The sequence below is a fragment of the Oryzias latipes genome, chromosome 1 (assembly GCF_053564925.1).
Source record: "Oryzias latipes strain Hd-rR chromosome 1, Olatipes_Hd-rR_3.1".
Taxonomy (NCBI): domain Eukaryota; kingdom Metazoa; phylum Chordata; class Actinopteri; order Beloniformes; family Adrianichthyidae; genus Oryzias; species Oryzias latipes.
Window position 1 is genome coordinate 37,750,102 of NC_136237.1, and position 13,832 is coordinate 37,763,933.

Consider the following 13,832-nt stretch of genomic DNA (forward strand, 5'->3'; position numbering starts at 1 on the left):
AAATTCCTGTAGAAAGTAGAAAGCTCTTCTGCTGATTAGTAAGAAAGTGGGTGCGAGCAGTGGATGGGGTGTGTGTGTTTTATCTAGTTTAGTATTTCTGTTTGTATCAAATTTAAAACTGCTCTATTTATATATTTTTTTGTTTTGTTTTGTTTTCATTACTTTGCTTTGCTATATTGCAGTAATCAACATTTAACTCTGACTACAAATTAATTCAGTACAATTTAGAACTTTCAGACGGTATTTAATGTCACATAACATGAAACACATGGAACTGTGTCCCACCCACGCACACACAACAGGAATACTAACAGGACAACTGCTGACATCACCAAAAAAACTACATGAAAGGAGGATCCATTAGCGCTCATTAGCGTCTTCAACAAATCAAACACTGTACATTTATAAAAATGTAAGAATGTAAGAATGTACATTTATAAAAATGTTTGAAGTTTTTCTGCCTATCAAGTTTGTATTTCCAAACTGAAAAATTACTAAATGTTCCTTTTACAAGTTTCCTCAGTTCAGAAACATCGTCAGCGGGTTGGAAACTGCGTTTGATTGAATCTTCATTCTCTGTCACATATTTGCGACTGGTTTAAAATTAGAATTTGTGATGAAGATTTTCCATTAATGCCAAAGTGGATGCTAACAATAGAATGCTAACTTCAGCCGCGTCCAACTTTTAAGGTGTGACGGATAATTAAAGCAAAATAAAACGACACAACCGTCGTAAAACTGGTATTTTCTAATTATAAACTTGAATCCATCGTGTCTGCATCTTTATTATTGTGAAATTATGTGAAACATTCTAGTTTCCTGGCGCATATAATGCAGAGCGACTTTTAACGTGGAAACAACTGTCTTCATAAATCCATACATTGAGGAGACTCCTAGTTTTGTCTGTAAAAAGTTTCTTTGGAGTTATATGCTCCTCTTTTGTTTCCTCATTGGCTCTTTTCTCTCATAAAAAACGTTCCAAACACTTTTTTTTGTTTGGCTTTTAACTTTTAGCTTTTGGCTGATAATTTAGCTAGCGCTAAGAATGAGTAGCTCCTTTATGTCACGCAACACGGCAAGACAGGCGGATCTGGTGAACAGAATCTGGTAGTTTTCCAAATTAAAAATTCCTTTTGAATCAGAAAACAAAAAATAAAAAAATGGATAAAAGAAAATTGAAAACAACTTTAAACCTGCTCAAATGTATTGAATGTCTGAAAACAAAGTTTAAAATATTTGCAAGGATCAAATAGTTTGCAGTGAGTCCCCCATAATAGAGGAGTTAAGAATCATGGGTGCCTAACTTTTTCTGTAGAGGAGAGGAAATGCAGCTACTCTATATCATCAGCTTCCAAACCTTAACTCTGGAAAGCAAACATTTGCTTCTCCATGACACTTGCTGAAACAAATCCTCTGCAAAGAAAAAGCTACGGTGGCCCAGAAGGGTCCCAACACAGCACATTAACTTTATACACAACACACTAACTTTACACACAACACATTAACTTTACACACAACACATTAACTTTATACACAACACACTAACTTTACACACAACACACTAACTTTACACACAACACATTAACTTAACACACAACACATTAACTTAACACACAACACATTAACTCACAACACAACACAATAGCTCACAACACAACACATTAACTCACAACACAACACATTAACTCACAACACAACACAATAACTCACAACACAACACATTAACTCACAACACAATAACTCACAACACAACACATTAACTCACAACACAACACATTAACTCATGGCCCAGAAGGGTCACAACACAACACATTAACTTACCTCACAACACATTAACTCACAACGGAAGTAAAGCAGCAATTGAAGTGCTTTTATTCTGAAATTTCTACTGGGCTGAGCAGCTAACTACCTAACAGAAAGTAATGTCACAGTGAGCTGTGGAGGGAGCATGTTATTGCTACAAGAGAAGCTAGCAGCAGTGTTGCCAGAAAGTTTGTCTTTACTACGGTTCTCCTTCCTCTAAACACACACAATATGAACACACACTCCTCCCTCCGCTCTGACACCCCCCTCTGTCGCTGCTCGCGCGCTCCTCTCCTCTCCTTTTTTCCGCTCCGTCCTGTGTGTGCGTGTGTGTTGGGGACTGCACGTGCCTGTGTGAGAGGACGGAGCGGAAAAAAGGAGAGGAGAGGAGCGCACGTGCAGCTCCCTCCACAGCTCACTGTGACATTACTTTCTGTTAGGTAGTCAGCTGTTCAGCCCAGTAGAAATTTCAGAATAAAAGCACTTCAATTGCTGCTTTACTTCCGTTGTGAGTTAATGTGTTGTGAGGTAAGTTAATGTGTTGTGTTGTGACCCTTCTGGGCCATGAGTTAATGTGTTGTGTTGTGAGTTAATGTGTTGTGTTGTGAGTTATTGTGTTGTGAGTTAATGTGTTGTGTTGTGAGTTATTGTGTTGTGTTGTGAGTTATTGTGTTGTGTTGTGAGTTAATGTGTTGTGTGTTAAGTTAATGTGTTGTGTGTAAAGTTAATCTGTTGTGTGTAAAGTTAGTGTGTTGTGTGTAAAGTTAGTGTGTTGTGTGTAAAGTTAGTGTGTTGTGTGTAAAGTTAATGTGTTGTGTGTAAAGTTAGTGTGTTGTGTATAAAGTTCATGTGTTGTGTTGTGACCCTTCTGGGCCACCGTAAAAAGCGGAAGAAATGATTTATAAAAGTCAGAATAAAAACAACACAAACTCTCGTAACTTCTTTTAACGTGTTCAACAAAAAGCACAAGTGTAAGTGATTTTCCACTGTATCTGCTGAGCCTTTAGAATGCTAAAAAAATCTCACCACATCTTTTTCAACACTCCTCCAAAAGAAATAAAAGTATCACTGTCTTTTAGTATTGATAACATTAAAATCAGTTCTAAAGGCAGAACTTTTTTCCCCCATTCCCTCTACATGTTTTGCTTTTTCATGGTTTAAAAAACCTTTGATATTCTTCAGGGTTTCTGACCAATCTTAATTTGCAGTGTGTTTATCCTGTGACACAACCAACCAAAAGTGTGTTCGAATCTGTTTTCAGGTTCTTCGATGTGCTTGGTAGCTTGATTTTGCAGCAGTTTGACTGTGTTCCCTCAACAGAAAATCATTCCTCGGCAGCCCGTAAGAAGATATGACCTTTAAAACAAGAACTTTATTTCAGATAATCACTTTATTTATTCCCAGAGTATAACAGATTAGGAGCGGTTACCATGGTAGCGCTACTGAAACCCAGTTTCAGCTGAGCTTTATCCTGAAGACTGAACCAGTCTGGAGATTACTAGTGTTGACTGTGCCTCAAGTTTTACCATTATGGAAGTGAGACATGTGCCATCGAGCAAGATCATTAATCAGTTCATGATTCCAAGATGATTGGAGCCAATTTTCTTTGAATTTTAGCCTTTTATCATGGCTAAACTGGGTTCTTTCCTAGGGGGAATGCAGAGCACTCGGATGCACTATGTGAGAACTGAATTAGTAAATCAAAAGTGACCACAACATCACAAAATCAATATATAATCTAATAATTATTTCAATGAAAATCCATCCAGCTAAGATCTCAGATGTCATACTACTTTTTAGGAGTCTTAAAGGTCTTGACAAATATCCAGTTTGATTGATCTAAAATTTCTACCAGCTGTCACCGACTTACCCCCTTCCTCATAGAATCTCATATTAGAGTGAGGGGGTGGTGGGTTTAGCCTGCGATGCACCTTGGGAGGAGGAGCTACTTGGCAGTGGTCCCCCTCCCATGGTTGCCGTATGGAATGGGTCCCCCCTCTCTCGGTTTTATTTGCACCTTAGACATGTAGGGCCATTGGTAGGGGGGGGTGCTTGGACATCTCTGCCAGCAAGCAGCAGATGTCCTCTTAGTGCCCTAACCGCCAATTTTAACTGCACCTTGGACATTTAGGGCCCCTTGGTGGGGAGGGTGATGGGACATAACTGTGAGTAATCAAGAGATGTCCTCTCAGTGCCCTACCTGCCAATTTTTACTGCACACCCTTCATCTCTCTAAATATACACTCCAACACACATATATGCACACACATACCCTCACAAACACACGCATTTCGCAAGGAAGATGGGACCTCGGAACATCTGTCCCCTACCCCATCCCCGGTAGGGGTACTGGACCCTTGGCAACGATGGCCGTGTCCCCTGGGTGCTGGTTTCCTGGGCCCGGCGGTCCTCTCTCCATGCAGGGAGAGGGATCCCTGAGCTTTCTGGCAAGGACAGGAGCCGGGGATGACATCACACCTGAGCCAGAGGTGTCCGTGTCCCTGTGGAGTGGGTTCTTGTCCTTGACCCTGAGCGCTGTGCCTTGCCAAATTTCCAACTGTGGCCGAGCCTGGTCGGGCCATGTTTACAACACCCCTTGTGGACCCCCTTTTCTCCTAGGTGCCCTCCTGGGCGGGGACGGCTGGCCCCTGCCTTGCTCCTTCTTGGACCAACCGTGGGCCGGGTGGGTGGCTAACTGGAGCGCGGAGCGGGTCTCCCTTTGGGGGTCCTGGCTCAGACCTGGGGTTGGGGCGGGGGGATGCCCAGAACTCCTGGGTGGTGATGAGGTTTTCGTCCGGGGTTGTGGGTGTGCTCCTCTAGGGCAGGGCCTTGCGTTGGGCCCTCCCGGTGCAGCGGGGGGGCTGCTCTTCTCGTTGGGCTGGAGCTGCGCTCTCTGGCCCCCCATGCCTCCCTGCTCTCTTGCTCTGGGGGCCCCCGTGGCGGTCCTGTTGGCCCTGGCCTGGGTGGCGGTGGTGGTCGCCCGGGGGGCGGTTGTTCTTTATCTGCTGCCGTGCAGCCGTTGGGGGGGTTCTGCCTGCCGCTACTGCTGGGGCGGGGGTCTTGGTGTGGGGATGGCTAGGCACTCTCCCGCCTTCTTTTCACATCCCCTCATCCATTTTAGAAGAACATAAACACTCACTAGAGCACAGGTGTTAACTCACCTTTACATAAATAGTTTGCGTGATTGAATGAAATATTTCGCTCTAGTTGGATTAAAGGCATAAGTATGCGTGTGTAAACATTATTTGTATTGTGTACATGTTGACATGGGAATATTTTTTGGAGCCAACAGGTATGTCTGTAACATCCGAGTATGTGTTTGGACAGGCCCCGCCCTTATGGACGTGTATTTCATCTGAACCTCACTGTAATGAGTATAACCATCCAGAAACTTGTTGCTTTATGCTGCTTCATGGTTTTACCCCCCGGCCCCCCTTCTATAATCATCCTCCTATCCCCCCCTCTCTAATATCCCTCTTTTCTTCCTCCCTCCTTTCCTTTTCTTAATATATATATATATATATATATATATATATATATATATATATATATATATATATATATATATATATATATATATATATATATATATATATATATATTTAATATCAGTCAACTTTTTTTTTTTTTTACCATTAGCTTACTCATTTCTTCCTGTTCCAACCCCACAGTTTGTATTGACAGTATTTTTAACACCCCAATCATAAGACACTAACAGGAGTTCTAACCTTCTCATTGGAGACATCCAGTCCAGGAAGATGTGTTTTGAGGCTAGCTACAACTATACTACAATTGAAGTACATCAAGTAAAACTTAATAATTGCAGTTCGTGTCTGGATGGAATCTTCTGACACAAACTCTTTCCTATAATGGAAGAGCTGTGAAAGAAAATTTGCACCGCGTCGACATTTCACACCAAGCTTCTTCCAACTGTAGGGGACATGAGCTAGTAAACAGCAGAGAAAGAATAAGAAGAATCCCCTCTCTGCTGCTCCATGCTTGTTCGTATGAGCACCGTCTGCTAACATTCCATTCATGAAACCGCTTATAGCGTATTCTTAAACGCGCAACACGTGCCCAGTGTGTGCAGAGCATGACAAAAACTTCACCCACTTTGTGTTTTGCCAGTTGACTCCTAACTTTAAGACAAACAGAGGCAAAAGCAGACCCCAGAATCCAGTTTAATGTTTGAGCGCTCCATCAATTTATCATCTACGTACCCCAATATTTTGGTTATTTGTGTAAAGACACCCATATTACTCATTCATCAAAAGCAAATGCTGTAAATGGAATTTGTGAACTGTTTTTACCAGTTTAAGTGATGACTAATTCTGATTACTAAGCAACAATCTTAAATCAACCATGTCAAAAGCTTGTTGTAATTCCATAAAGATTTGTATTGTTTACTGGTGGTTATTATGCCATTGTTTCCTGCTTTTGTGACTGTTCTTGTCTGTCTTTCTTTAGTTTTGGAAGTGAAAAAATGACAGAAGTTGGCAGCAGACCAGGGCCACCCAACTGCTAGATCGCTCTAAAAGTTGGTGAGTTTCTCTGAAACCTTTGTGCTGTATTTCCATCTGTCTCTCATGTTTGCATTGTCTTCTTTTGTGTAATTATGTGTGTTTTTCAGACATTTAGCGTTCCGTCCTGTTAATTTTTGCTGGAATTGTTCTTTCCGTTTCTCCTCGTAAATCTTCTAGTTGAGGAAAAAGAAGATAAGTGAGAGTTTGTCTTGATTGGGCCATTCTTCTTTGGAGTCGAGGGGAAAAAACAGCCGCTCCACAATTTGAACACGTGCAGCAAACTACTGATTGTGATCAATGAAAAGCAAGTGTGTATGTCAGGGAGGGGGTACCGTTTCATTGGGAATGGTGGGTAAGGCATGAATTGCCTAATTCTGAAGGCAGCTATTGAGCAAAAGGAGAGCTCCTACAGCAGTGTAGTGGATGTGTGTGCATGTTGTTCACGGTGAAGATGGCTTCCGATTCAATGGACTTCATTTCAGATTTGTTTTGGGATTTTTTTCCCCCACTACTTCCTGCAGCTCATCTTGAATTACGCTTTTCTTCTGCAAACGTTTGCCCCGTTTATGCAGAAAAACGACATGAAAAAAGCTAGGTCACCAAAGCTTAATTAAAACAGTTTTTTTTTCTTTTACCATAATCTCAACTTGCTGCGACGTGCTTCACCTTCTGCAACCATTTAACACAACTTAGGCTGAATGACTACCATTCTTTTGAAGACTCTGCCATTTAATGTTTGCTGAACAATGAAACTAACTAATAAATGTTTTGGTTCGCTACTTAATGAAAAATTAAATCTCTCCGTGAAATACAGCAACCGATAACTAATTTGACTGTAATGAATAAAGTCAGTTGAGTTATAAGGGCCTATATGCCTTATACCTTTTAGAGTAAACTATATCTTTAGGTTAAATATGATAATATATTACCTTTTGCACACTAAAGTACAATGATTATGTTAATGAGTTGTTTTTCTAATTTTCCCTACCCGGAAGTAAGAAGGCCCTACCTGTCTGCGTTTCACCCACGGAAATAAACAACATCCAAACTTTTGCAAAGATGGTGTGCATATGTGCATATTCTGCATATAAAAGGAAAACGCTTTTCCCGGTCACCGCTAGCTCCACGGAGAAAGTGGGTGTGTGTGTTAGCCTGGGGGGCGGAGCTGGCAACACATACTCCTCCTGGAAGGGGCTGTTCTTACTTTATAAGTGAATGTCAGAACCCACTCGTTTACGCGGATTGGGAGGGGCCTGGAGCTCAGAAAGCAGGTTTTTAGAGGAATAGTCAGAAATGCATGAATGGATCAAAATACTGCTTTGGGGTTGTTTTTTCCGAGGCATACATTTTATACAACACTTAAAAGCTCAAAGAAGTTGATTTTTGCAGGCCCTTTAATACTTTTTCCCAACAGAAAAATATGTAAAACTTAAATGGTGTTTTTACCATCTACTTGGGGATTTTCTGAAAAATAAGGACATCCTTGAACAAAATGAAGCTTAAATTAGTACTTCTGAATATTCTTTTATTCAAATTGTCAAGAATCAGAAGCAGACCAAAAAGTCTCATTTGAAAAATAATGAATTTGTGACACAGAAAATACGGTGGGCTGGCTGCAAGCTCCCTGCTATTAGTTCTTAGCAACTGGAAGGCGGTCAGCATTGCTCTGCACCTACAACTCAAAGGGAAATTTCCAATGAACTTTTGCAGAAACTATGTTCAAGAAAATGACACAATTTCTTTTCGTATATTTGCAAAAAAAAACGGCTTGATCATAATTAAAAGATCACTAGGAAGGTTTTTACAATTGGCGAAGAGATGATTACTGTGGGTCTTAAATCTATTTGTCATTATTCTAAAAATGTATATATTTTTTTGAATTATTATGGTGTATTATACTTATTTATTTTAAAACAAAGCTTTTCATTTTTTTTGTAAAGTAGAAACAAAGATATTCAGAATGGAAGTGTATGTGGTTCTGTTGCATACATCAGATGGTACACCAGTTGTTGAGTCATTAAAAAAAAACAATGAGTCTCACAAACTCTAAACTTTTAAATATTTAAAAGAAAAACATTAGTCATGAAGTTAGGGGCAAAAGTCAAATTTCCCATAACAATGAGTTCATGTTTATTACCAGCCTGGGGAGCAGGAGGGCTTTGACTCATCCGTGTCTTGTTCAAAGCTTTTTGAACATGCCATGAGCCTTAACTTGGTCATGCAACTCAGGTGTTACGGCCCCATGGTGTAGAAACTACAGATATTCCTGATATGTAGGTCTTTTTCCAATACCTCAATGATATGATACTAACGCAATCAAGTTTGGGTAATAAATAATGGTTTGTTCCAACAGCTCCACAAGTCTTAACCTTGAGCTCCTTTCACAGATTCACAGAGTCCCATGGAGATCTTGGGTCTAAAAGAGAATATCCAGGACCTTGACTTGCAAGAATTCCCAACAGTTGCTTGTATTTCTGTGGGTCTAATCATTTTGACCTTAGCTTTATGTTTCTCTTTTGGTCTTAACTACGCAAAAGCTGTCTTAAATTATTGAATTCATGCACTACAGGCTGTTTCACTATGCATGTTTTCTTATGTTTGTTTCATGTGGGGGTTATTTTAATTGTGCCTCAGAGTATAACTGCTCTAAAAAGTAGATTAATTGCTCTAATCTTGCTGCTTTCCTTTCACAGTAGCCACTCCTACTCCTTTATTCTTGATCTCTATCGGCCAACAGAGCTTGTGGCGCTCTGTGTCCTAATGACTAGCTGAAGCTGTCATCTCATCCCGCATAAATGACTTACTGAAAATGTTGTGCTTATAAAGTCTCATTTAAAGTGAAATAAGTTCTTTAAAAAAAAAAGATCAAAAGGAGATCAAGGAAAAAATACAACTAATTAGAAATGGTCATTACTGCATGCCACCAAAGTACCAGAGTACTACCAGAGACTTTTCTTGTCCACAACTTTGATAAGCTAATGTTTAAAAATCTGACGGTCAAGGACCTGAAACAAAACTTTTATTCTGATTAGTTACAATTTAGGCCTATTTTGTTGTGCAAGGAGAAAGTTGAACAAAATCTTCAGTGGGGACTTTTTTTTAGGTGGTATTCAAACTGGACACATTCGGTTTGCTCAAAGTGAACTAGAGTTCGTTTCACATGAAAATGCCCTCAATGCCCCCAAGCGGACCCTGGTCCGGGACATAGTCTCGGATCGTTTCCAATCGTTCTGAGCCCCAGCTAGTTCACTTTGAAGTTATCTCAGTCTGCATAGGCTGGAACAACTGGACCAGAATGGCGACCCTGGCTAGTCGTTATGGGATGGAGACAGAGTAGAAAAAGCCGGGACACATAGCAACTCATTGAAATGTGGTCAGATGAATGAAGACTCATTAAAACAACTTTTAACGTGATCCACATTACTTCTCACACTGTTTTCCCGACAATCTACACGTCATAAACACTTATCAGCCATCGTTTCTTCAGTAACCGCCTTGCAGCCTGCCTCCATTGCACTAAAGAAGTAAGTAAAGGGCTGTACCTGATGCTGATTCAGACGTTTATAATGAATCAGCGTAATATAACGTTTGAATAAGTGAACTACCCCGACAAGCATTGCAAAGTGCAGGACATATTTTTCGCCTCTCGTTGCTTTGCCCCGCCCTCTTAATTCCTGGCCAATGACTGAAGAGATCTCTAGTCGCATGCTTTTGTTTAGAGATTTTGGTTCTGAACATAAAGGTCCCGTTGAACGCAGTCTGAATAAAGACCAAGCGCAAGGTTTAGGACTCGGTCTGGACCTTAAAACTGTACAACAAATAATAATAATTTACTTGAATTATTGCTCCTTCCATTTCCTGTCTTTTTTCTGTTCAAAAGAGGTTAAAGTCAAATCTGAGCAGGTCCACATCATCTGGATTACTGTAGTTTAAATCCTGTTTGCTCATTAGGCTCCTACCTTTATTGCCATGGGAAAACAGACCCAAATTAATTGGGGAACTGTGGAGCTTTATAAATCCCAAATACACTAGAGAAAGACAACAGTTGTTAGGAGGTTTCACTGTTATTTACATGTGAAATGAGAACTTAGGAAGTTAGAAGTGACAGAATGTCTTCATTATATTCCTGATTACATATTCAGTTTAACTGTTGTTTTTATCTCCTTCGCTCAAGAGAAAAATCCTGAACTTTACTTTTTTACAGCTCTGCCTAATTCAGTCCTGTTGAAATAGAACCAGTTTCATGGTCAAATTAGTTTCTTCGAAGTTGGATGGTGACCTTTAGTGTACATTCATTAGATAGAGGATTTCTTCCTCCTCTTTGTTCAAAAGGTCCCTAGATTTGTCACTGAGTGCTTTTTCAAAAATGTGACAAAGACAATAAGTGTGCAACAATGTCTCAGTGTGAAAAGGTCATCCTCCTTTCAGTGCATGATCACACGATGATTTGAATTGAACACAAAGAAGAGGCTTATTCACGATTTTATTATCAACGTGCTTCACCCTTTTAGGATAAATCAGCAAAACCAAGAGAAAGCGGAATGTGAAAAGGTTTGTCAAGTACTCTTGGATGGTCATTAATAAACCACCAAAGGGATTCCTTTATTTTAGATTTGAATCACCAAGTGTATTTTCTGTCACAGCTTCAAGCTTTTTTTAAAGGCATATTTTCATCTGCTCCTGATTCACAATTTGAATTAAAAAAAATATCAAGAAATGCAATTCTGAGCATAATTTTCCTTATGTATTAGAAAATTAGAAAAATCATTAGAAAAATGCCCCAAGAACATGTTAGAAACACCAAAAACACAATTTTCATCAGAGTGTGTCTTTAACCCAAGCAGCAGCAGGAGCTAGAGTCAGATTTTTGCCGCCAGTGTTACTGAGCTTTGGCTTCATAGACGTTCACAACACCCAAAGTCATAACATTGACGAAGCAATAATTGAAAAATTCTGCAGTTATTAACTTCAGTACACTCTGAGTCACTTAGCAACTGCAGCTTCTGCAAAACTTGGACACCAACCATCATTTATCAAAAAGATGAGGCACAATAAGCAGAAAAAACTATAAGCAGCTGTTTAAATTGTTAGTCACCTCCACAGGAAGCTGTGGGTAAAGTTTGACTAAGAACTGCCAATATTTTATCAGCCGTTATTTGATGATATTTGGTTGATTATCTCATGGCAGGGTCATGTGACATAACACATCTTAAACACATCTTTTTTATTAAAAGTTTTTTTTTGTAAAAAATATCTGAAATGGGAAACAAATAAAGCTATTTTAATTAAGAAGTTGTGCAGGAGAAGTACTGATCCACCTGTGTGTTTGGTTCTTTAAGTTGGTTCTTTAAGTATTATGGGATGTGTAGGAATTCTAAAGCAGCACCTTTGTTTGAACTTTTAAAATAATACATGCTGCATATCAGATTTTCCAAACTTTTCCACAAGCAGACAGCACAAAGTACATTTGTCCAAAGTCCCTCTTTGGTGAAAAAAAAAAGTGCAAACTTGCTAAAAATAACAGCAAAGTCACTAAACTGGAAATCCTGCTACGGAGATGGTGGCTAAATGTCTGAAACCACAAAAGCCAGCAGCTGATGGGCATAAGTGGGGAGGAAACTGAGCAGTTTATCCTGGTGAGTTAATGTGAAGTCTATGTGCTGGGCTGTGATGGACCTGAGGGTTTTTTTTTTTTTTGCCTCAAAACAGGTGCTTTTCACTTGATCCCCCATTCCAATGACTGAATGAATAATGACCAAAAAAGGGTATAGTAGGTCAGACGTTTTAGCAAAATAAGAAGAACTAATGGTGTAAAAGAGATATGAGGTGTTAGAAGCTTTAATTGCAAAGAAGAAATGAATAGAAACGTATTTTTAATTAATTAGAGGATCCAACTTCAATAAAAAATTCTTTTTGCTTTCCCGACATTTATCATCAAAGCTTTATAATTCTGCTTAGTATCTTTTATATCTGCCTTTGGACATTTCTGAAAACAGAACAGCTTTTCTCCACTGAAAGAAAGGAATGAGTTTTTTTTGCCTGACATACTTTAAACTAAAGAATGAAATTAATGTTGGAGAAAAACTCTGGAGAAGAACGAAAAGCCAACTTGATGGATGTCCTCAAAACTAAAACATTTGTTTTTTATTTCTTCTGTTTACTTCAGCCTTAAATGTCTTATAAGGGAATGTACATTTACTTTAACATGCTACAGTGAACCTTTTGTTTATTAAAACTTGCTTCATGCGACTTTGCGGTTTTTATGGGGCATCTTACGTAACCTGCATGAAAATCCATTGTTTGGCTTGAACATCTTTTTGAAACAATTATTTTATTAACAAAAACAGTTTTTCCCATTTCTTTCGCAACTGCAGTGAGACTGGGAGCTACCAGAGAGACAAACCAAATCAAATTATGCTCCAGACAAAATGCAAAGAAGAAATATTGCATAGAAATCACTCAACTTTTACGCAGATTTTCTTTTTTTCCCACATCCGCCAATTAGTCCACCTTTATGTCTCGGGACTCGGCCTCTTCTCCAAAACGGCCCATTCTGACTGAAAAGCATGAGCTTTGTATCGACAATGGAATATTAATGCTTACAAATAAATCAGTTGTAAACTCAATTCAGTTTTATTTATATGGGTCAATATTACAACGCATTTGCCTCAACGGGCTTCACTGGTTGTATAAAACATCAAATCTGTCATGAAATACGATAGCAGATTGCTAAACTAAACAGACTAAACTAAACTGGGCATCCCTGCCCTAAGACCCTCCTTCTTGGTAAGGAAAAACCCCCAAAAAAAGGGGGCTCTGGGAAAAAAAAAGAAGAAACCTCGACGGTGTCCACGTGAAGGAGGGATCCTCTCCCAGGACAGACAGGCGATTTGCCAGAACTCTTGGAAAATAATTATCTCATCTAACTCTACAACTACATGTTTGAATGATGAAGCAGATGGCCTTCATCTAGATGGAGTTGGGGGACAGCTGGGGCGCAAGACGAGCCAGAGGCGAGGTCCACGGCCAGGTACAAGGACAGGAGCAGAAACGAGCCATCTGGAATCAGGAAAACTCTCCCGTTCCTCCGGGAATTGCACTGCACCAAACAGAGGCATGGAGAACTAAAGGATAAATAAATGATCAAGAATAGGGGAGAGAAGAAGTAGCTTTTAACTTCTAGCAGCCTACTAGAAACTATTTGTTATCATTATTGAAATGTATTTCAAACATGGTAGTAGTAAGTTGCATGCACTATGGCACATAAAGTCAATGGTAATAATAATAATAAAAATAAGATTAATAGCGACAGACTGGCGACCTGTTCAGGGTGTCTCCTGCCTTCGCCCATAAGTGGCCGGGATAGGCTCCGGCAGCTCCGTGTCCCCGAGAGGGACAAACAGAAGAAAATGAATGAATGAATAAGATTAATTGAAAATCAAAACTTTTAGGATATCAATATTAATACAATTTGGTATTAATCTAAGCGAGGGGAATGGGCCGCCC

At 39.6% G+C, this 13,832-nt stretch overlaps 1 protein-coding gene across 13 annotated transcripts in view; it reads left to right on the plus strand.

The window, feature by feature from the left end:
* Positions 1 to 13,832, plus strand: part of tenm3 (teneurin transmembrane protein 3) — a 709,086-nt gene that overhangs the window by 425,646 nt on the left and 269,608 nt on the right. For all 13 annotated transcript variants that reach the window (XM_078946824.1, XM_078946819.1, XM_078946845.1 and 10 more), the window contains one exon: positions 6,271 to 6,344. The gene's annotated coding sequence lies outside the window, so the exon portion shown is untranslated. The remainder of the gene's footprint in view (positions 1 to 6,270; positions 6,345 to 13,832) is intronic.